Source organism: Sinocyclocheilus rhinocerous, unplaced genomic scaffold (assembly GCF_001515625.1).
Source record: "Sinocyclocheilus rhinocerous isolate Xijiao unplaced genomic scaffold, SAMN03320098_v1.1 scaffold1829, whole genome shotgun sequence".
Lineage (NCBI taxonomy): Eukaryota > Metazoa > Chordata > Actinopteri > Cypriniformes > Cyprinidae > Sinocyclocheilus > Sinocyclocheilus rhinocerous.
Window position 1 is genome coordinate 178,727 of NW_015650027.1, and position 26,130 is coordinate 204,856.

The 26,130-nt window shown below is 36.7% G+C and overlaps 1 protein-coding gene across 1 annotated transcript in view; it reads left to right on the forward strand.

Moving 5' to 3' along the window:
* gfra1a (gdnf family receptor alpha 1a) overlaps positions 1–26,130 on the forward strand; it is a 69,527-nt gene that overhangs the window by 11,856 nt on the left and 31,541 nt on the right. The window lies entirely within an intron of this gene.

Here is a 26,130-nt window from a genome sequence, read left to right on the forward strand (position 1 = left end):
GTCCTCTGCAAGTCACAACACTGATTTTCAACAGAAATTTAACAAAGGTTTAAACAAAATGTAATTTTTTGTATACATAAAACATGCTATAAGTACTGTAAATTGAGATGGTCTTGATGTGGTTTGTTCAAATACAAGACAAAATGTGTGTATTTCCCCTGAAACAAGTCAAGTATTGCACAAACATTGACAGAAACTAGGCCTACATGACTATTTTGCTCTGCATGCCATTTTATTTTCAATGCAAGCAGCATGAATCTGGCGATGGAGAGATATGAGTGCTTGCTCGGACATTCTCCATCTACGCTCACACCCTTTCCATCCATCAGCACAACTTGCCAGAAACAGCAAAGAAAGCTAAATGGCATATGGTGAATCATTTACATAAGGTAAACAATGACCAACAACAGCTCGTCAATTACTTTTCTGGACGACTAGTTGACTATTAAAAATCAGTAGTAGTGCAAGCCCTGGGTAATTCATTAATTTGGCATTCTTTGGGTCACTATTACTCAAGAACCAAATGCGTGCAATTCTTATGCCTGTTTGCCAGGAAGACAAAGCCAACTGACAGAAAATGTTGCATAGTGATATATTAAAATTACACACAACTGTTTTCTTTGTTCTCAATAGTAGGAACAAAGCTAGACCTTTATGCCTTTGGGAAAAAAAGAGAGCTCTTTATCTCCCTTTCAGAGTAAACAAAACTGTATAATATAAAATGGAATATAAAGTGGAGATTAAGAGGCTGGAGTTTTGGCTCTGAGTGAGACCCCAGCGTTCCTACAGGATGAATAATTTAAGCACCTGCAATATTGTGTGTGCTGCAGAGGGGGGCAATTTCCCTCTTGTACTACTGAACAAGTGGCGCTCATTCCCTTGGCCTCAGATGCTGTTTTCTGAGTGCCACAGCAGACTGATTTGTATCCTCACTGTTGTCATTTTAACAAAAAATGACAGATAAATTTTATCTGGAGGCTCTGGCTGCCTTTTACCTGTTGACTCAAAACAAATGGAAAGCTCAAGCCCTGATTTAAATTGTATGATCTCTTTTCAAAAGCTAGAAAGGTGGGTGTGTTATTGGCATACTGTGAACTTAAAAGGTTATAAAAAAGAACATATGGAAATGTAAAGTCGTAAGTTTAATATTAAACCAACAGAACGGTGACAAGAGAGCTTGAATATGGAAGCATTATTCAGATTATGTCTGGAATAGCAATTTTCTGTACAATGAATATGAATGAAAGACTTGAATTAGTATGCTGTATGTGGCAGGGAACGCTTCAGGGAAACATGGATGCATACAGGAATACACACATATATCAACTTCTCCTCTCAGATTGTAATTGGCAGGGCACAGACACAGAAATAGGTCAGATAATCTAACCATTTCATATTTAACATGGATCACGGTGGTCGACTAGCCCACCAGTCATTCAACAGCAATTAGAGAGGTCATCTAGTGTTTTTGTTTTTATTAATGGATAAAAATGTATGATATTTTAGTGCCTGATGTGATGTGCTTCAGTTGTTTGCATGATAAAACCCTCTCAGAGTCAGTGTGCCTTTAAATCCTCTTCAAAGAAACAAATGCCGTTGGCCATTACATTGTGAATTGTTTTGCATTTGTCCAGTGTCAAGTTAAAAGTAGTAGTAGCTATTTTAATTATGTCAGTGACAAATAGCATTATAGAAATGTGATTTTCTCAGTTAGTCATGATTTCAGTTAACGAAATTGTTAATGATTATATAGGCCAGTGATTACAGAGGTAAAGCTAATAGCATTCAGACAAGCATTCATGTGATGCCAGTTTGGTCCCACGATGTTTAATGTAAGATATATATGAGTAAAACTTTTTTTGGAATACTTTATTTTGGAGTTTTAAACCAGAATTACAATAACTCTCACAATGAAAATAAAAAAGAGAAATAGTAATAACAATAATGAAAATAAAAAAGAGAAATACTAACAATATTTAATAATAATAGTAATGATAATAATAATTAGTCATTAACAAATACCCCACATACAATTTTTTTTCCTGCTTAATCACAATGTTTTCTTAATATACTCGCTTATTTGTTCAATGAAAAATCCCTTACAGTTTGCTGCAACACGCAGTGTACCTGTCATTCAAAATGCTCTATTATCTATTATACCTGTCCTTCCCCACCTGCTTTTAAAGTATATTTCCTCAGACAGCTGTATGTACTATATGATCTTCACTGTAGTTCACTAAACTGTATATCAATATTTAAATTGTAGCCAAATATATTAGCATTCAGAGCCTCCAGACAGGGGCCAAGTAAACACACAGACCAGGCCGGGTAATATTAATATTTTTATTGAGAACAGTGGAATAGAAATGAAATCCAGCTCATTTGCATAACAGACAGTGCTGTTGAGGCATTGGTGAATGTGCTCAGCTCTGCGTGAACATTCCAAGCTGTTTACGACAGGATAGGGAAGGGATTGTTTAGCCATGTGGCCCCTCTCCTCCATGCTCTGCGCCTTTCATGTGCTGTTTATTTAGTTCCTGGCCATTTGTGATCGGTATTTAGAGGCGGGATGAAAGCAGGAAGCAGGTCAGTGAGCCCTCTGCGAAAGAGCCCGGAGGATTTGCATGGCCCAGGCCCAGTCATGCATGCATAATCACAGCCACTCGACAGGTGACTCTGGATAAAATAAATAAATATAAAAAGGCCGGAAAGAGCAGGCTATTCCCGGAAACCTTGAAATTATGTTCCCGTTTTAGAGCATTAACAGGGTCCAAGCTGGCATGGCAGCTGGCCTACAGGGGAATAGACGAGGGGTAATGAAACTATGGTGTGCACTTTCCTGGCCATTTGTGATCGGTACTTAAGAGGCGGGATGAAAGCAGGAAGCAGGTCAGTGAGCCCTCTGCGAAAGAGCCCGGTGGATTTGCATGGCCCAGGCCCAGTCATGCATGCATAATCACAGCCACTCGACAGGTGACTCTGGATAAAATAAATAAATATAAAAAGGCCGGAAAGAGCAGGCTATTCCCGGAAACCTTGAAATTATGTTCCCGTTTTAGAGCATTAACAGGGTCCAAGCTGGCATGGCAGCTGGCCTACAGGGGAATAGACGAGGGGTAATGAAACTATGGTGTGCACTTTGGAGAGACGTCTCACTGCCACCCATTCCGAAGTGCCAGTTTTTCAGCTAAGAAATTACCAGCTTACTATAATTTTCTTTTTCTTTTTTTTCTAGAGCATCAAGGCCCGGGTATACTTCACATTCCGCGTTTCATTCCGTCTCGTGCACAGCTTTCAAAGTATACTCAACCGCGGATGAGCGCAGACGTGCCTTGTCCAAATACCCACATTTGCGGTCTTGGCCACTTCAGAGCGCGTGCGCGCGACAGGAAGTAAGTGCGCAAGACTGTCCCAGGTCTTAAAAACGCCAGAGCGCAGTGCCCTTAACGCACACTAAATCCATAATAAATAAGGCTTAGTGTATCCCATCATGCATCATGTTCTGGAAATAAATCATGAGACTTTTTGCCGAGATCTCGCGAGAGGTCACGGAATCCTTTCCAATGTATGTTAAATATGAATGATAATTAGATATTACATATAAATTTTGTACTAAAACAAAGGGTTGCACGTTTTATTGGTGCAAATGAGTAGTGGTGATATTTATTTTGTACAACATTTGCAACTGCTTTTTATCACTTAATTAGAAGCACCACAAAATTTAATTGTAATCTGTTATAGAGACACTGAACAGACATTTAGAAGTTGATTTTAAAATGCAAAGTATTGAAAATAAAAAATAAAGCTCTGTAAACACTTGCATTTTTACAACACTATAGCCTAAGTGTGTCCTATCAGGTAATGAAAAGTTCTACACACACTTGTGGTCTTCATGCTCATTTGAACACTTTGACCAAAAATAGGAAATACGTCATATAAGTAGTCAAGTGAGTGCAAAGACCACAAGTGTGGGTATTTGGACAAGGCAACGGACGAGCTCGACACATGCGCAGTACCACTTGTCTCAACATTCACCTCGCGCATGCGCTGTTGTACACGCACCGTCCGCGCGGTCTCAAAAAATTGCCTGCACACAGATGGGGTGCGCGGCTGTCCGCGAGCCCTCTTGATGACGAAAATGACGTAGGCCGACGTATACTTTGGCCTTCAGTTGTCAGTTATCACAACGGTCAGAGATAAAATTGATAATGTCTTCTCTTTTAAATTAAATGACTGTTTTTGCCCAGGAGGACTGTGGAGCTAAATAAAAGCCATTAATCTTTAAATGAGTGATGTCTGGATAAAGTTCATAGGGAGGTGTTTACAGATTTTTTTTAAAAATTTTGCTCATATTTGATGAGTTATGATTCTACTAAACAGATATTGATTTTCATACATTGTTGTGTGTGGGGAAGCAGATATGATTTTATCTAGTGCTGTTTTTGATTTTTTTCATTCTCTTGTATCTTGTCTCTCACTGAGGCAATCTCCCTTTTGAATCGCTCGGCTGCTTTCCTGCCCTCAAAGACCATAGCACAAACCAATAGCCTTAAAGTACATGTAACGAGTCAATGGCTGTATCTGAAATTGACTCTTATACTCTCATTCACTATTCCCTACTCCACTAATACAGACCACGGTAAATTTGAAAGGTTGAGCAAATTTGGAGACTGAGTGCGCTGTGGACACCATCTTTGGTGAAAGAATAATGAATGTGTATAAAGTCTCTTGTAAACACACAAATTTTATCAAAGGTTAGTAAGATAGTCCACTCAGTTTTTTGAACAAAGTTAATGATTTACTCACAAAGATTTGTAGCTGCATAATAATGTAACCTGCACTGAATGCATTTCAATTATTCTTTTTAGTAAACAGATTTAAAACATCCAACTCACTGGGATGAATCAAATCTCAAACCACTAAACCACTAATACTGGTTTTGTGGCAGACCTCTAGGAGAGCTTTTAGCGGTGAAGTGCTCATGCCAATCCCTCCATTGTCTTAATGTGAAATAAATCATAATGTTTTACCAGTTTTTTCTTTCTATTCTCTCAGCCTGCTAACTAGTCATTTGGCAATCTCCTTGACTTTCAGCACAAGAAAATGTCTGCCAATTTGTAAAACACCATTTTCCCCCTAGCAGTTTCCTTCAGTGGCGTTCTGTTGCCCTTAATGGCATCATTTCTCCAAACAGGCACTGAGCAATCTGTTTCACTATATAAATGTTGTTTTTTTGACAGGCCCCTTTAAGCAAAGCAGAGCTGATGAAGATACCGCTGTCTGTGGGTGGATATGGCACAGCACTAGTGAATGCCGTCTGTCTGAATGCTCTAAACTTTCATTTAGTCACTGCTTGCTGCCTACAGTGCTGTCCAGGTTTTCACAGCTTGTACCTTATACATTATTCACCAGGTCTGATTCACCGAAACCTGAGAAGTCAGGCGCATGAGAGAGGTAGGCAAAGAACAAGGGAAAGTGATAGAATGTGTATAGAGGAAGTGGGCGGTAATAGGACCTGTCTGGGGTACATCTATACATGTGTTTGTGTGTGTGTTTCTTCATCGTAAGCATGCATATAGAAAGCCTGTGGTGTGTGAATTTATGTGAGGGAAGTATATCTGAGACTCAACAGAACATGTATGTTTTAGTGCAATATGTACATATCCTTTTCATTATCAACAAACCCGACACTCGTTGACTGAATGTTTAAAGGGATAGCTTACCATCAAATAAAAAGATTCTGTCATCATTTACTCAGCCTCATGTCATTCCAAATTTGTATGACTTTCTATTGTGGAACACAAAAGATGATGTTTTGAAGAACATTTCAACTGTATTTTTCCATTCAGTGTGGTCCAAAACCACACTGGACCCCACTATATTTCCTTATACAGTATGACTCATAATATTTGTGTTAACTGTCCCTTTAATAATCTCTTGCTGTGCCCCAATTCACATACTTATACTATGTACTGTTTTTTTGTAAAGCAAAAAAAAAATAAAAATATTCCCTTTGAGTGTGTAGCAGAAGAGTAGGCAAGCTACCACCTCATACAATTGTTTCTTAAAGGGGTCATATGATGCGATTTCAATTTTTCCTTTCTCTTTGGAGTGTTACAAGCTTGTGCCATATTTGTCATATAGTTACATGCATCCTGTCACTACAACTCAGCCTGTCAGTCAACCAGTTACACTACCTTTTTTTCCTACCCCACTGGAAAGAAAGTCTGATTATATAAAGTCTGATATTTAAATACAATTATAGCATTTAATATCTCATTTTTTTTATTTTAATTTTTTTTTCTCATTTGTATTCTTTTTATTGCTTTTTATTTTAGTTTTTAGTTTTAGTCATTTTAATTTAACTAAATAAATAACTTAAGTTGTTAATGAACTAATAACTTAATGCCTTTCATGCGTTTTTGCAGTTACTTAATGGCCAAATGTATCTGTGTTGCTATTGTACTATTTATATCTTTATAAAGGCCCACATGATAGAGGTTCACATGCAGTTTAAATATAACACAGATAACATTAAATAAGTATTTTTAAATCAGGTTGGATATCAATTATTAGTCCACACTTCGGAAATCTCCTGGAAACAGTTGACCATCCGGTGACTTCTGGCATACTCTCTTCAGCATGTTATGCTTTGGGACATTTATTCTAATCTCACAAACTAATTAGGATGGATTCTATACACACTGGGATGTCAGACTTGGTGCTCCAGTGGTATGTTTTGGGTCCTTAAGCTGCCTGTGCATCTGTCTGCCTGTTCTATAGCCTGTAACGTAAGAGTCTCTTCATTTCAATCATTCATGGCCACACACACACACACCAGTCTTGAATAGACTGTGTGCTTGCCTCTCTGACGTGCCGCTCTGCTGACTAAATGACAGGCAGAGCAATTTTCTTCAAACGGTTCCCTGTGGGCAATGATTGCCCTAGGCAGAGGCCTTTTGGCTTGTAGTCATAAACCCAGTACTGTAGTACTGACACAACTGCCCCACACCTGCATCCACCTCTTTAGACCACCCGAAAACTCGCTGTTGACCCATCAACAGGGCTGGAGCAGAAAGTGAAGGAAAGAATGAACTTGAAAGCCTGGTTTTGCTTGGGTTCCTCCTTTAATTCTCCTTCCCTCCTAGCGGTAGGTGAGTCACAGCAGCAGTATTACAGACCAAATCCCCACAGTGTGATGAGGAGGGATTTACTAGGCTGCTTATGAGAGAGACGCAGACTCTGTGCTTGAGTTTCAGATTTACATACAAAGAATGGAGTGCACGGGAAACAGCGGGTCTGAAATAGTAGTGATGACTTAGAAATGCCCCAGCAGGTTAAGTGCAACAGAGGCACAGTTTAATATTCATAATGGGAAATGCCAGCCTGGTGGCTTAATAACTCTGTTGTTATTACTGATTTTACCCCTCGCTTCCTTTTTATGAGAACATCTCTGTGGATGTTCTATTGTATTTTGCATTGTAATTTCTTTGAAAGTTTTTGGAAACTGGAAGTATGTATGTGTAACAGGTTAGATGTCCTAGCTTATATTATATAAAAGTTTTATAATATTATTACCCAACTTCAAAATACTTCATTTGCATGCATCTAGCCAATCAAAAATTGGTTCTGTGGCACTATAAAACAATGCTAGTGGCACAGAAGTTACACACTTCAAATGCCCAAATAGCTGCCTAAGGCCTAATGTGACTGCACTATACAGGTTACAAAAACACTCCACAAAAACTACAGATCACCCATTAGAAATGACAAAATTCAGACTGTAACTAAATAGTCAAAATGTTTGGGGTTATACGATTTCTTAATGTTTTTAAAAGAAGTCTTTTATGCTCTCCAATGATGTATTTATTTAATCAAAATTATATTTAAAAAGTAATATTGTGGAATATTATTACAATTGAAAATAATTGAAATGTATTTTAATATATTTTGTATATTTATATTTTAATGTATCTTTAATATATAATTTATTCCTGTAACAGAAAAGATGAATTTTCAGCTGTCATTACTCTAGTCATCAGTGTCACATGACAATATTATTATATTATTATTATTAGAAATCGAATTATTGTCAATGTTAAAAAGTTGTGCTGCTTAATATTTTTTTTGTGAAAACTGTGATACTCTTTTTCAGGATTCTTTTTCAAGAATAGAAAGTTCAAAAGAACAGCATTTATTTGAAATAGAAATGTTTTGTAACATTATAAATATCCTTAATGTTACATTTGATCAATGTAATGCATTCTTTCTCAATAAATGTGTCAGTCTCTAACATACACACACAATCTTACTGACCCTAAATGTTTGACTTGTACTCTGTGTCTGTGTGTGTGCACGTGCGCATATTAGAGAAGTGAGTATTAACAGGATTTACTTCAGGAATTGGTCACTAATTGGCACATTACTATGTCAAAATATTCAGGGCTTAAATAATTTTGCTACAAGTAAGATTTAATTGAAAGCAGTGTCTCATGTCAGATTGAGTTTTATAAGTACAATAGCACATATGCCGTCTCATGTGACACCAGCGGGGTTACACGGGTGAGACTAATTGGAAAAGTCTGCCATGAAGCATAGCAGCAGACAGGCCATGTGAATGTAAGAAGGGGAATGAAAGTATGAGTTCAAGTTTCAGGGGGGACTGTTTCAGATGATACACCTGTTCTCCCCTCTGAACCAATGCTGGTTGAATGAGGAGGGCGGGTCATGTGTCCATTCACCATCTGCTGTTGGCTTAACTCACAAAAACACTCTCAGGCTGGTGCACAACACTCACTGTGCCATTACAAATGCTGTGCCGGGACTACAAAATAGTATAATGAAATGCTTTATACAAATATTCAAATCAGTTTCATGTCTCAGATTTGATTGTGAATGCATTTAATCTTAATCTCAGCCTCAGACAGTGTGCCCACATACCACCCACAGTTCACTGCCTGTCTGATTCATACTGCATACATAAATGACAAGAGTGCAGTATAATATACAGTATGAAAAATTAATATGCATTTTCAGGTTTGCAGATTAGCAGTGTTCTTTCGGTAGTGTTTTTAAGGATTAATTTTAAGTGAGCGTGTAATGAAGGCAAAGGTAATCTAAATGTAAAAATGGATGAAAGGAGCATGAATAATTAATATTCAATATCAGTCGATACCAATATATAATAATAATTGATATGTTGCGTATCCTAGCCTATGTTGTTGCAGTATCAACTATTACTGATAAACCTGCCTCCAAACCACATCAGATCTTTCCCTGAGTGGGTGGCCAGAATGAGCTGGAAAATGGCTTTATATTGATGGCTTTATACATGTATGTCAGGCTAAATGAATAGAATTATTCATGAAATCAGTAATATTTTTTTTCTTCAAAAGAAATTCAAACTTTTGTTCAGCAAGGTCGAATTAAACTGATCAAAAGTGACAGTAAAGACATATATAATATTACAAAAGATTTCTTTTTTGTTTCTGTTCTTTTCGACTTCCTATTCATCAACAAATCCTGACAAAAAGTATCATGGTTTCCACAAAAATATTAAGCAGCAGAAGAGTTTTCGATACTGATGATAAGAAATGTTTATTAAGCATCAAATCAGCATATTAGAATGATTTCTGAAGGATCATGTGACACTGAAGACTGATGCAATGCACTGAAAATTCAGCTTTGCCATCACAGGAATAAATCTAAAAAGTAATAAATAAACGCAATAATATTTCACAATATTACTGTATTTTGCTGTATTTGAACACACTTCTGTATTCACTTTACGAAACACCAGCAACATAACAATATACCTGCTGATTTGGTGAAACAATTCAGGACTATTGCGAGAACACAGCGGCTAACTGGTGAAAAAATGTCATTTGGGTCTCCCTGCCTCGTAGCATTAGCTGGTGAGATGGACGTTGAGAGCCCATTAGCAGCTGGGAGATTGTGATCGGGTGAGAAATCAGTTTTGAGGTGAGCGTTAAGTCTGCAGGGACTGATAACCATCACTCTGCTGAGAGGTTTGTTGTTTGAAATTAGAAAGAGACGAGTTGTTGAGAGAATGACTTGAACTGTGGGTGTTTAGCCAGTCGAATCAGTCCGCTGGTGTGTAATCTGTTCAGGAGAACGTTTCATCCAATCAGTTTGCATTCTGCCCTGCAGTTTTGTTTTTCCGTCTCTCTTTTACAAACATGCACTCACTTACACTTTGCACATCATAAGGTTTGTAAGTCAAAGAAATTCCTCACTGCCTTTCAGCCATCTTGCATCTAGATGCCGATCAATAGGGCGACAAAGATTGATCTCCCAGCGAGTATGGCTTTAATGAGAGCTTTACACAAGCAACAGATGCAGAATTATGGACTTTTGATGCCCAGTGTGGCTCACACACACACATACACACAGACATTATTGTGGTACTGTATGTTCACAGACAAATAGATATATTTTAGGCTTAATCAGTGAGTTAATTTCACACACCTGCATTGGTGGAGTTATGAGTTGATTTCCATATCATATCTTCTGTAAATTGTCTTGATATGTTCAGGTGATGTTGTATGCACCCAACTAAACTGACTTTAAACTATCATAACTGTTCATGTGCATCTACAACAGGTTTTTGGGGGTTGTCCATGAAAGGGCACTCTGCTAATAACCTTGTGATATCTGCCCAGCAGGGGAAAGATTAATAACATATCGTTAACCAGAAACAGAAATCTTCATAGCCACATCATTATATGACGCCTCCCTCATCAATCAAGATGTTATGTTTGTAGGTCACATTAAGGCTTTTTTTTTATGTACCTGGATATATTTTTGCAGTTGCAACAGTATTTTGAATGAAATTTTTGTAAATAAGATTGAAAAATATAGATATATTTTACATTTAAATGTAATTTTTACGGTGCGCCTAAAAAGACATGGTGTTGGTAAATAAAATGAGATGGGAGGAAAACGCAAAAACATTAAAATATTTTTTTTCATTACCATCTCACTACTTTTAAATTGAAATCTATCTATCTCCAATAAGAATATCTAAATATCCTTGAAACAAGACACGTTTCTGCAAAATGGCATAAGATATTAAGACTTGTTGTCTACAAATATGTTGTGAATTAAGTTTGTTGGCAAATACGTTTTCACTTGTTTTGAGCATAAATCTAACAAAAAAAAAAAGTTTATGAGCTTAAAACATAAAAATGCTAAAATAATGAGAACTATAAACTTAATTCAGAATATACAAGTCTTAATATCTTAAACAGTTTGTTTCACAAGCAAATTCATCTTGTTTAAAGGATAATTAGACATTCTTGAAAGCTAAGACAAAAATACTGATTACCAATCTAATTTATTTGCAATGAAGGAGTCTCTTTCTTTCCTATATTCTTCTTCCACACATTCTTAATAACTTCTCCATGCTTTATACACAGGCAGCAGAAGGACATTGATTTTTTCTCCCCCTATGTGCAGTATTTCAGTTGTGGGGGACATGGAGAAGAAGTTGTGCTTGAGAGAAGTTATGTATGTTATTAAGGGGATGGCTGTGCCGAGCTTCTCCTGAGAGCTGAGGGATAAAGCTCTTTTCAGCACAAGACCTGGTGGAGTTAATATCACGGCAGCTGGAGATCAGCCCTGCAGGCGGTAAGCACGTACATGCATTTCTGTCGGGTAATTATAGTTGGGTGGCAGGGTGGACGGCCGGCTGGGTCTGGTAGCTCTGTCGCTGGGAGATGAGGGACCCTAAGCCTCGGAGGCGTCCATCCTCAGGATGCCTAAGCTTTAGCCCGCTGTTCAGCATTCTGCCTCCAGCGTCCTGTGTTTATATGGAAACAGGTCAGCCGTGTGCTGGGGGGTGGGTATGGGGGGTTTGGGGCTTAGTGGAGCTGACAGTCGGAGACAACACAATTACACAAGCTCATACACACAGGCTTAGCCAAAAACACATTTACCGTCACGCAAGCACACCAACAAACGAGCCCGCACTCAAAATTTGATTAAAAACACCCTCTACAGACACATGCAGACAACATACTGTGGTGACAATGCCATAGTACTTCAATATACAGTGATCCCAAAACACATTAGTACTCCTAAAATGTCACTTAAAGGCATGTATTGAAAATTCACATTATCTATTTTGTAAATGTATATTTCAGATCTTTTTTAGATGTTTTTTGACCTCCTAATTTTTAATAAAAACTTAGGAGGTAGTAAGTGACGTGAGGTAACTAATTCAAAACTAGTGACATATGCCAGACATCTCCAATTATTGGGTTATTTTAAACCCCACTCCTTTCATACAATCAACTGTGAGTTTGATTTAGATCAGCCTCCATCCAATCAACAACATCACAGTTACATTCCAACTGGACTTACATAATATGGAAGTCAAATGCTACCAGCAACTGTTCAGTTACCAATATTCTTTAAAATATATTCTTTTGTGTTCAACAGAAGAAATATGTTTATACAGGTTTGGAACAACATGAGGGTGAGTAAATGTTATCAAAATGTTCATTTTTGGGTGAACTAAATGTCCTTACATTAGATAGCAAAATATCAAGGTGTCATCTACAAGAATTAAATTCACTTAGTTCATTTGATCATTTTTACAATTACTTTTAACCAACTAGTGTGATTCTTTACATTAACTATGAACATGTTCTGTATCTGAAAAAAATGGTGGCATGATACTTTTTTCTTCATTTTATCTATTTATTTAACATTTGTCATTTCAGGCCAGTGTTCAGTGTGTGTACAACTTTTTTATACTTAAATGGTACATATTAATACTTATATATTAGTACCTAAAATATCCTAAAGTGTATATATTAGAAAGGGTACCACCCCTGTAACAGTTTTGTACCTTTTTGTTTTTTTTTGAGAGAGAGAATTTACCATGCCACAGATATATTACCGCCTTCATATAGCACAATATAGAGTTTTGATGGCATAAACAAAAACAAAAAAACTTCACTTCAGTTATTCCACTGTCCTCTAGCTCCTCTCATCTTGATTTAAAAAATTCCTCCCTGTCTGTCTCTATCATACAAACATCATTCCTGGAGCTGATCTCTGTCCCGAATGGCATGAGCGCAGACCAGCCGCCTCACTGCCTCACACAAATCCTCCGTCGTTAATGGTGGTTTATGGTTTTTACTGCTAATGCGGGGGAATTGAAAGAAGGGCCCCCGGGGTGCATGACTGGGCCTCTGGCGATAGTAAAAGAGCAAATGTACATTTTCATAGGTTATTAGGCATTGATTTTCTGCGGATTAAGAGGTCTCGTAACATTAAGCACTATGAATTTAAAATGCACGCAGTAATGCTGTTATCAGCTTAACAGAAAGACTGAGAAGCATACGTACACGCTCACACATGCATATACTATCTTCTATTCTTTTTTACATACAGGACTTACTTATTCACTTCTCTCATATGTTTTCATTTAATCCCCTCTGTGCACATCTAGTCCTTTTCATTTGTACTGTCTCTTCCCTTGTTCTGTGGTGTTTACTTTTCATTTTCTCATTGTTTCTATATTTTTCCCCTCTCGCCTTCCCTGTGCGACTATTTTAGCAGTCTGTAGATGAATTCCTCCCCCAATTAGCCTCTCTATTATCCCAGACTCTGAGGCTAAACTGCAAACACCCCAAAGGCCATTGTCTTTATCCAGCACACACTTTTGTTGTTGTTGTTAATATTGGCAAGTGTGGCTGAATGCTTCACTGAAGGGCATCCTACATTGTGACATTAAATCAAACAATCTGTATTGTTCTATATACAATTCACAGTGGCATCAACCAATTTTAATTTCGAATTTCTCTCTGGTGCTGTGAGCCAAGGCTTGTTTATACTTGTGGTACACAAGGGTATTTGGTAAATAATCCACAACTGTTCTGAATCATTCTTGTTGAATGACATGTATTGTAAAGCTTGAGCGTCATATAAGGGCATTGTTTTGCCTAGAGAAACAGGTCATAGAACTACAGCATGCAGTGTCTACTACGCAGGCAGGAACAAATAATCCCTGCTAAAATGTGCACGTATTAAGACAAATTTAAGTGCTTTTTTTTTTTACCTGTTAACAGGATAGTGCCCCAAAAATTTACTCACTGTCATGTTGTTTCAAACCAGATATAATTTTCCCCCCCTATGGAACAAATATATACACTTTTTTTAAACATACATTGACGGCTGTTAAGCTCCAAAATGAAAAAAAAAAGAAAAAGAAAATTACTTTCAGTAAATCCAGTTGATTTGCAAACTATATTCCAGGACCTCTAAAGCCATACAATAACTTTGAGTGAGGAACAGACTGAAAGTAATTTATTTACTGATAATCTTCTCTTCCAGTGAGCTGTTAACTAGAGCAGTGTTTCCCAACCTTTTTTTAGTCGCGGCACCCTTTGGAAATTTTAACAAACTTGTGGCACCCTACAACATTAATTCTGTCACAATATTTGAATTTCTAACTTCGATATGATAATTTGAAAAGTATAGATATTCGGTATAACAGGGAAGAACTGCAGAAAACTGTTGCAAAAGGGTTACCAAGTCAGTGAGTTGAACTATAGAACTGGATCAGTTAATGAATCATTCTTTTAAATCAGTTCTTTTCAATAAACCATTTTATTTTGTCTGGAAATTGGCCTGAACGATGCATACACAAACCATTGGAACACTTGGAATATAGTGTATGACTCCTTTTTAGTTCCATGGAAAAAATAAAACCATACAGGTTTGGAACATCATGAGAGTGAACTATTTTTATTTTTAGGTGAGCCAATCTTTATTATTTGAACATAAATATAGTTAACACAATTAAGGGAATAATGGTATCTCTTGTAGAGAAAACAGACTGTTATTAGAAAAACTTTGGGGACTTTGGACTGATGGTACTTTGTGGGGGTGCATACGGGATTAATTATGTGTTCCCAGACCCACTCATCCTCAACCCAAATCTTTTATAACCAGATATATATATATATATATATATATAATGTTATGTAAAGGATGTAAGAGGTTGGTAAGATTGAACCTACAAGCAAAATGTGAAAACTCAATTTCAGCTTACTCCATTATTTTATATCCTTGTGTTTATTTATTTGGTAGCCACATAGCAGTGGCTACCAGCATGTCAGTGTCCTGGTCACCTTGTCTGGGTTGGTTTTAATGACTGTCTGGCTGTGCATTATCTTGTACTTTAACTCTGTATGCGTGTCGGTCCTTCATTGACTGAACAGTATCAGCGCTGGTAAATAATGAAGTCTGTTTTCCTAGAAAAGCGGCAAGTTGAAACAACAGCGGAAGAATAAATTAAATAAAATCTAACATCAGGTTCAAACAGCACTGAACTAACTCTTCATTAGTTTTGTAGGCCAATGAAAGTCTCCCATTCTCTGCGGATTTTGCGTGCTTAATTAATGTGTGCCTCCTTTTAATGTTTATGCACATGAAGTCATTGTGCACATCAGGAGCAGTTAAAAGCGAATTCATTTATTGTTGCTCTCTCTCTCTGTCTATCATATTTAACAAATAAAAATGACAATGAGCGCTTTGCTTTAAACAGTGCCATTGTTACAGCTTTGGCTGGACTGAGAATGATAATGAAATACAGGTTCTGGGATATATGCTATTTTAAATCATGAAACGGAATTATTCAGATTATTACATGGATTCACGTACAAAAAAAAAAAGATGTTTTAGACTGCATGCATTTATGTAGTGAGGAGAATACTGATTATTTAAATATATAATGAACAGTGGGGAAAGTTAGTCTAGAGTTTTAAATACACTATATAGTGTACTTTGACAGATAATGAAGAATACATTTTCTCATTCTCTCCACTGTTCACGAATCAGTTTAATAGCATGTGCAGGTTTTAGTGAGGAATAAAATGGGTGAATAGTGGGGTAGGGATTTGAATAATAATGTGTGTCTATCCGTGTATTTACACTAATAAACAGGACTGGACAGACAGCTTGAAAGGATTTATGGCTAAAAGTTGACAAACAGTTTCAAATGTGCAAGCCGGATTATATGTAGAAACAAATTGCAATTTAACACTGCATGTAACTTATAGATTTCCTTTAGGGACTCACTGTTGATTGTCTATGACCTCTTTCCAAAAGATGCCATATTAACGCATCGTAGTTTTCCCAGCAAAGGTTTTGCTGTGAGATATTTTAATAATGTGCAGGTTGACTCATGTAATGCATTTTCAAATATGGTTTTATGAGGGGGAAAGGAGATTAAATTTATAATGTATTATAATCACTTGCCTTGGAGATGTTTGGTGAATTTTCAAAATGAATAGGGCATTTCAGAATACCTTTTATTGCAAGTTACTATGGCAACAAAATGCTGCACATCCTCATAAATCCTTAGACATTATGCAACTCTCCCCAAAACCCTCATCCCTGTGTTTATGGGGTGAATCATTTTGGTCTGTGCACACGCGTATATGTGTTTGTGACTTAGAAGAGAGAAATCTCCTGGCTTTTTCTTGCTACAGTTACTCCAGCATAGATATGTAGTGGCACAACCCACTTTTCTAAGCCCCTGCTAACAGGACGTAAATGTTTTCACAGATGCATTAACAGCAGCGGCGGAGTTCCAGCTTATTGTCATCCAAACGCACGAGTCAGCAAATCCGTAAACAAAGTTGAACATTTATTCCACAAAGCAAAAACAAAGTAATCCAAGCGTAATAAATCTGGAACTGTAGCCTATTGTAGCTAATACCAATTAAGTTAGGTCACGGCTCCACTTCCAGATTTTTCAATCAAAAGTAACTCACAGAAGTAGCCGCCAGTGGATAACAGAACTCTTAACCTTAAAGGGATAGTTCACCCAGAAATGTAAATTCTATCATAATTTCCTCTCACAGGTTCCAAACCTTTTCTTTTTATTTTGGGGAAATGAATTTTGATAATGTACTTTATGCCTTTTTTTCATGCAGTTACATGCAAAAGCACTATAAAGTGTCATAAGCATCAACCATATGATCAGTGTGCTTTATTTCAAGTCGCGTGGTAGTGTTTTGTGAGGAACAGACAAATATGTTTCTTTCAAAGTTCTTTTCAATGGATTGGTTAAAATGGTTCACAAATCAGTGATTAATAGTTGCTTAGTTTCTATGAATGAAAATGACTTTATTCAGTATTTACAAACAATTCAAATGGAAAAGTCATAAAAAATTCACTGATCAAAAAGTGTGGGAACTTTTGGGCAGACGTATACGGTATTACACAAGTCATATGGACCACGTTTTGTTTGTTTGTTTGGATTTTGGAGTCTGAATTGCTCCAATGCTTATTAATTTGTATTGTGCGGCCAGGATATTCATCAAAAATCTCTTTTTGTGTTCTGCAGTAGAAAGTCAGGCAGGTTTGGAACAACTTGAGGGTGAGTAAATGACAGAATGTTCATTTTTGGGTGAACTATTCCTTTAGGAATTGCCACTTATAGAGTGAAATCAGATAGAATGCTTTACAAACAAGGTAGACATATGAACAATAAAACTTTATAATTTTACAAAATTTTAAAACCTCAGTTTTAAACATGCATTTAGTCACTTATAGAATCAATATCAACACAAATCCAATTGCAAAGAAATTTACACAACATCCTGTGTTAATCAATGCTGTGAAAACAATGACACTTTCGTGTTATCAGGTTCTTAAGAAAGTCTGAATTCACAGTTTTGTCAGAGAAGATGAGGTGTGGCTAACATACTTGTACTCTTTTGTGCTTTTTTTAGGTCTGATTTTCTTTGTGGGTGTTCATGGTATTTTAAACACTGGGTTCTGAATACAAACCCTGCTTTGATGCTCTGCAATCTAGATGTGTTTACATTTGAGAAATCTCACTTGATATGGCATATCAAGTATTCTACATGAATACAATTAACACATTTCATCTAATTTACCCTTACGTTTAGTATCCACGTGATCCATGTAATCATGCACTCTCTTCTTGTTTGTTTCCCATTATTCTTTCTCCTTTCCATCATCTTTTTTTTAAATTAAAGCTGATGTGTCTGAGCTCAGGTGGAACACAAACAGATTAAGAGACATTTAATTCACTTGAGTACAGTCTCTCTTGCTCTCTTTACCTCTCTTGTGCACCTCCTCTGTTCTTTTTTCCTCTGTCTCCCTGGACACACAGAAGAGTAATGAGAACACTCACTCCATTTGTTTCCATTTTTGCCTCATTAAAGCTCATAGCTGTGAGCTTATCCTGATTACTCAGAACAGATATCCCACAATGCCATGAGCAGGTCATGTGGGTCCAGTCCCTCTGTAGGGATCTCTCATAACATCAGATTGGCTTCATTGTGAGAGCAAATTAACTGAGGGTGAAGACATTTTAAAAAGGCTGCTCTTTTTCTCTAACTAGTTATTTAGGACCCACATTACCACATTAGGGTCAGACTGATTCCAAAATGTGTCCTTTTTTATGATTCATAGCATCTTGAACCTCAAAATTGATGATACATCAAGGTTTTAGGCAACAAATACCTGCTAAACATCATCAGTGATTAAATGAAACTAGATCTGTCGAAATACTATATTAAATAATTCATTGTCAGTAATTTAATAAATAATGTTGATCACACATTAACAAACTTGGTACCTTTTAAAGAAAAGAAAGTGTAGGTATAGGGTTGACAGTTAATTTGCATGATAAACACTACTATTCAAAAGTTTGGGGCCAGTAAGATTTAAAAAAGATTTTTAAAAGAAGTCTCTTATGCTCACCAAGGCTGCATTTATTTGATCAAAAATACAGTAAAAACAGAAATATTGTGCAATATTAATTTACATTATAATATCTATCTATCTATCTATCTGGATGGATGGATGCATATGCATTAACTTTTACACTTTTTAACTAATGAACATGTTTGACAATGTTGTCATCTAATCTACAACTGGAGGGGAAATCCATGACTAAAACAAGTCCACCTTATCAGTGTAAGGAATGTACAACATTTAGATAACACTTCATTTCCCTGCATCTGGCCACCCTTTCCATCATCTACAGGTCAGTACTAGTGTCAATGGTTGATTGCTTCCTTGGGTTTTTTGACCTGTTGAAACTTGCAGGTTTGCTCTTCTTTCCAAACACCATGTCAGGAGTAGTGCTGTGCTGAAAGACGCATTTCTTCCCGGGCCTGTAAACGCTCCATCACCATACTACACATTTCAAACACTTTACTCATCTGCACAGCGTCAGCAGCCATAGCTCAGCACACTGCATCAGCTAACCAAAAAGCTTTCAACAAAAACACCGTCTGATGCACTGCAGGCGTGCCCTTGTACGACTCCAATCTTCAAAACCCCAGAGAGGGGGGAAAAAAGACATTGCAAAAAGAATGTCTATAGTAAATTACCCAAATTTTGTCATCAAACCCCAAATGTTGTATATAGTAATTCCTAATATATATTCCTAATGTATTGAATTCCATAGCAACTCGAAAGAGAGATCAGAAGGGGGCCGTTCGATTCAGTATGTTTTTAAAATGTCACACAGGCACAGATTGGGCTCATGGGATGTAAACGGAAGCAGGTGGTCGCTGTTTTTCTGCGGGGTATGTGCATATTGTCCTCACACACCTGCCTATAAGTACTAATCAAAAGAGACTATTTCTCCCCAGTCGTCTATTTCATAATAGAACCTTTAAAAACAAATCCAGATTCATGCAAAAACTAAATTGTTTTTAACAAGTAGAGAGGATTGATTAAGCCTTAAGATAAATTATGGGTTTTAAAATAACCACGGCAGAGCTGCAGCCTGCCAAATAGATTTTGCAAGTGCACCAGAAGATTTCAGGTGTTAATTCCCCTAATTAATAGCACAAAGAAAAACTGAGATTTTCTTTGACACACAGCTTACATCACGACTGAGAGACAGAGATGTTAAGGGAGAGTTTGTATAACCTTTGACCTCGAGTAATGGCAGAGCGCATCATTCAAGAGCAAATTTAAACTCAGTATATCACACTGATGCTTACCAGGGTGTATCCTCATCATTCCACACACCAGAATAGAGCCATTAATTACAGCCGCAGGGACAAAAAAAATTATAGCCTGGCACTGCTTAGCACAGACCTGGGCAGGATTCTAGACAAACACATGCAAACACACATCTCAGAGCAACGCTTAAACACCTGTTGTGAAGGCAGCTCCGTCATCAATCTGGCACTCACTTTTCTCCCAATAATTCACTGAGCATCAGCCAGCTGTTATGAGTATTTTAAACAAGTCACACACTCTTAAATCATGTCACACGTTATTTATGTTTCTTTCTCTGAGGTCCACTTATAATGTTAGTCAAAGTTTCTTGTAGTCATAACTTATTTTTGGTTACAATGTACTGTATACACTAGGGATGTAATGATTAACTGCGAGCCGGTTGAAAATCGATTCAAATATGTGACGATTCAAATCGGTTGAGATGCTAAACAAATCGCGATTCATTTAGGTGTAGGAGTTTATATGGAATCGTGAGTTGAGTGAATCGTTACATCCCTAGTATACACACTTACGTGTTAAAAATTCCTGTAAGGACAAAGCAGAATTTTCATCAGCCATTACTCCAGTCTTCACCCTTCAGAAATCATTCTAATATGCTGATTTGGTGCTCAAGAAACATTTCTGATTATTATTGAAAAACAGTTGTGCTGCTTAATATTTTAGTGGAAACTGTGATACTGTTTTTTTTTTTTTTTGTCTCTCCAGAATTTGTTGATAGAAAGTTTAAAAGACCATTTATTTGAAATACTTTTGTACCAAAGTAAATGTGTTTACTGTAAAAATGTAAACAAGTTTAATTAGTGCTGTCAAATCAATTAGTCGTGATTAATCACATCCAAAATAAAAGTTTGTGTTTACATATTATATGTGTGTGTACTGTGTATATTTATGTTTATATAAATACAAACATACATTTAAGTATATACTGTAAGTATATAGTAGGTATATTGTAAGTATATACATATTAAGTATATATTAAGTATACAGCACTAATTTTAATACAACCTTGCTGAATATATATTATATATATATATATTCTCCCCCCGAAGTTAGAATATATTGTTGAATATATTGTAGAATATATTGTTAAACATGTGTACTCTGATACACAGAGATTTTTGTAAAAATCTATTTTTTCCACTTAAATTTTTCGCAGACTCTCTAGCACCCCCTTGTGGCCCCCTTTTAAATCCCCAGATCCCAGTTTAAGCCTATAGACAACCTTTGTGGTCCCACTGGTGAGGACAATTTGAATTGTGAAAGTTACTGCACATCCGATGTACGTGCTCAAGTTATGATTTTCCAAGCCCTCACTGTCATTATTAATAAACCATCCCCTGTAGTTGAAAAACTTGCTAATTAGTCAAATGAGGTGTTGTAGAACACAGCTGGAACAAAAACCCATAGGACGCCAAACCCCTGAGGAGATGATATGAGCGCCCATGTTCCAAGTCATCAATGGCGCTCTGGAATCAATTATTGCTGGAAGCTCTTGCGAATGGCTCATATGGCACTGTTTTGGCCTTTTCAGTCGGTTGGAAAGAGAGTTAGGTGACACGTTAAGTTGTGCCTAATAATTCTGCTCTCTATCCGGAGTGGAGTTATTACATGAAGCACAGAAATCGACTTGTTCTTTGATGAACACAAATCTTTGAATGTGTCCTGTGGTATGTTCATTTAGCGGCGCACTACCAGACTATTGATCGGCATATGAGTCAATTTCTCGCGTTCTGGCTCAAAGCGATTGCTGAACTAGACGTTTCTTCCATCACACAGTCCATTACAGCAGGTCAGGGCTCAGCACTAATGCAAAATCACCAGCGTACAGTCACACTCGACACAGAACAAGACTCAAGCCCCCAGAATTCACTCTTTATAAACTTCCCCCTTTATAAAATTTCCCCTTTCAACAGCTAAGCACTATGCTGGTCTTTAAATATACATCACAGGGTTCAGGCACTTAACTCTAAGTACAAATCAAAGTCCTGGCACTTGTCTTGTAATGCTGCAGAGTCCAGACTGTGACTTTAATCTCCTGTCATCCAGTTTCTTTTAGACTGAAGTTTGTCCTGTCAGACAAGCTCATACTAAACTCATAACTCGTATTAAAATGTCTGATCTCCTCCCTCTTCACTATCAAAGGACAAATGACAGTTCTTTTTCCTGAGGGAAAATACTGCTTTTTTTTTATTATTATTATAATGGAGCCACACTAAAAACTCGCTACCTTGCTGATATACAGTCTAAATTGATAGGAAAAAGTGACCTGATGAGCAGTAGCACACAGAATTTGCATTTGCATATTTCATAGAACTGAAATGACCTTTATTCCCAGAGTTCTACCATTGATTGTGTGTGTGTGTGTGTTTGAGATATTTTGGTTTATTTGATTATGCTTAACAAGAGTGCAGTAATCTCAGCTTCATTTAACACATTTTACCGTGTTTAAATCAATTTCAACCAAATATTCAGCAGAGAAGCACACAGAATTTGCATTTGCATATTTCACAGAACTGAAATGACCTTTATTCCCAGAGTTCTACCATTGATTGTGTGTGTGTGTGTGTGTTTGAGATATTTTGGTTTATTTGATTATGCTTAACAAGAGTGCAGTAATCTCAGCTTCATTTAACACATTTTACCGTGTTTAAATCAATTTCAACCAAATATTCAGCAGAGAAAAAGCTTTAAAAAGTCTCTATATTCCGTCTGGGCTGGCTGATAAGTGATGCAATAGCCACCGGCTCTTCAACAGAACTTTGCAGGACATTGTGTTTATTTAGTTTTCTAACACCTTAAGGCTCCATTTAGCTGGTTCTTGAAGTAGCAGGCAAACGCAAAGGGCACCCTGACTCAATCTGAGCTATGAGCAGTGATCCCTTGCGTATGTTTTCACCTTTGAGAACGACTACTTCCTTTCATCCATAACCAGAGCTGTGCAGTCAATCTTGTGCTGGATAGTTGGATCTCATAGTCTTTTATTGCTGTTTTGATTCTGTATGCATGGTCTCTCATACGAGATTTATGTGGCCAGAAAAAAAGGCCCTTCTTTATTTAGTATTAGTTAGTATGCTGGATACACTACTGTTCAAAAATTTGGTATCAGTACTATTTTTCCCCCTTGCCAAAAAAAGGAAATTAATTCCTTTATTTGGCAAGGATGCATTAAATTAATCAAACGTGTCAGAAAATGCATTTATAATGTTACAAGAGATTTCTATTTCATCGTTTGAACTTTCTATACATCAGAGAATCTTGAAAATAGTATGACTGTTTCTACAAAAATTTCAAGCAGCACAACTGATTTCAACATTGATAATAAATGTTTCTTAAGCACCAGATCAGCATATGAGTATGATTTCTAAAGCATTATGTGAAATTTAAAGACTAGAATAATGGCTGCTCAATATTCAGTTATTTTAAAATTGTAATATTATGTCACAATTGTACTGTTTTTGCTGTGTTTTTGATAAACTAAATGCAGCCTTGGTGAGCATAAAAGACTTTTGAATGGTAATGTATAGAAAGGAATTTAAAAATGTTTTAAATCATAGAAATTAATAACAATGAAAGGTCATATTTCATTGATGTGATGACTTTCCAGTGTGATTCTTTGAACAGCAAATGTTACTAGCTAATAGATGATAATTACGGATGGCAAAGTGGGCATGGAGGCTCAAAAAGCCAAATCATCTATTAAAATAAATTAATTAATTTAATTAAATAAATGTTTTTGCCCTTTGGGTACATTTGCACACTAATACATATGATCATTTAAATCTATTAATTCCAAGTGGATTTCGTCCACAGCAATTCTATTCAAAAACATTTATCATGTTTTAAATAGAATTGCTGAATGATTGAGAAGGTCATGGAAAAGTCATGCAAATTTATTGGTCATAAAGTGTTAGAACCTTGTTTGGTATTTTACAGCACTTAATATTGTAAAATTGTTCATTTCCTCATCTCTAAATGCATGGGTATAGGAACTACTGCAATTCAGTTTTTCCTCAAGACTGTTCATTCTTTATGTATGGCTGTCTGGGTTTCATCACTAACACTCATACTGAAAGATTTCATCATCACATCTTCCCTGGCTATTGATTCTCCCCTTCGTTTATTATGAATGTCTTGTGTTTCTTTTTTTTCCTGCTCTGTCCCTTCACTATCTCTTCATCTCTCTCTATCATAGTCCGAGCTGTATGAGTGATGGATGTAGTCATTCTCATTGTGCTGTGGTTTATAGTCCTGTAGATAACCCACCAGCGTGTCCTGACTGACCTCCATAGTAATGGGTATTAATGAGAGGTCATAAAGCATATCGGGCCTGACCACAGTAAAGTATGCCGCCAGAGGCCCGACAAACCCAGACAGGCGACTGTTTCAGAGTTACATCCTCTCACTTCTCATGCAGCCACATTAATTATGTGCTATGCGTTCGTGGAGATGATGGAAGTAATGCTATGGAGAAGTGCACAGCGGTTATTTTCATGGAAAGCATGAGCGTGAAGTTATCTCGTACAATCCCTTGTGTCACTATACAAACTTAAAAAACAAAAATGGCAATCAAGGTGAATGATTTGTGTGAACAGTCTAATTCAAATGCAATTGCTAGTCTTATGTTGCTTCTACAAACTTTCATCAGCCAATCACAATCGAAAATAATATCGGCTTATGCATGGATAAAACATGTGACTTAAGCACCAGATCAGCATATGAGTATGATTTCTAAAGCATTATGTGAAATTTAAAGACTAGAATAATGGCTGCTCAATATTCAGTTATTTTAAAATTGTAATATTATGTCACAATTGTACTGTTTTTGCTGTGTTTTTGATAAACTAAATGCAGCCTTGGTGAGCATAAAAGACTTTTGAATGGTAATGTATAGAAAGGAATTTAAAAATGTTTTAAATCATAGAAATTAATAACAATGAAAGGTCATATTTCATTGATGTGATGACTTTCCAGTGTGATTCTTTGAACAGCAAATGTTACTAGCTAATAGATGATAATTACGGATGGCAAAGTGGGCATGGAGGCTCAAAAAGCCAAATCATCTATTAAAATAAATTAATTAATTTAATTAAATAAATGTTTTTGCCCTTTGGGTACATTTGCACACTAATACATATGATCATTTAAATCTATTAATTCCAAGTGGATTTCGTCCACAGCAATTCTATTCAAAAACATTTATCATGTTTTAAATAGAATTGCTGAATGATTGAGAAGGTCATGGAAAAGTCATGCAAATTTATTGGTCATAAAGTGTTAGAACCTTGTTTGGTATTTTACAGCACTTAATATTGTAAAATTGTTCATTTCCTCATCTCTAAATGCATGGGTATAGGAACTACTGCGATTCAGTTTTTCCTCAAGACTGTTCATTCTTTATGTATGGCTGTCTGGGTTTCATCACTAACACTCACACTGAAAGATTTCATCATCACATCTTCCCTGGCTATTGATTCTCCCCTTCGTTTATTATGAATGTCTTGTGTTTCTTTTTTTTCCTGCTCTGTCCCTTCACTATCTCTTCATCTCTCTCTATCATAGTCCGAGCTGTATGAGTGATGGATGTAGTCATTCTCATTGTGCTGTGGTTTATAGTCCTGTAGATAACCCACCAGCGTGTCCTGACTGACCTCCATAGTAATGGATATTAATGAGAGGTCATAAAGCATATCGGGCCTGACCACAGTAAAGTATGCCGCCAGAGGCCCGACAAACCCAGACAGGCGACTGTTTCAGAGTTACATCCTCTCACTTCTCATGCAGCCACATTAATTATGTGCTATGCGTTCGTGGAGATGATGGAAGTAATGCTATGGAGAAGTGCACAGCGGTTATTTTCATGGAAAGCATGAGCGTGAAGTTATCTCGTACAATCCCTTGTGTCACTATACAAACTTAAAAAACAAAAATGGCAATCAAGGTGAATGATTTGTGTGAACAGTCTAATTCAAATGCAATTGCTAGTCTTATGTTGCTTCTACAAACTTTCATCAGCCAATCACAATCGAAAATAATATCAGCTTATGCTTGGATAAAACATGTGAATGGTTATATGCACTC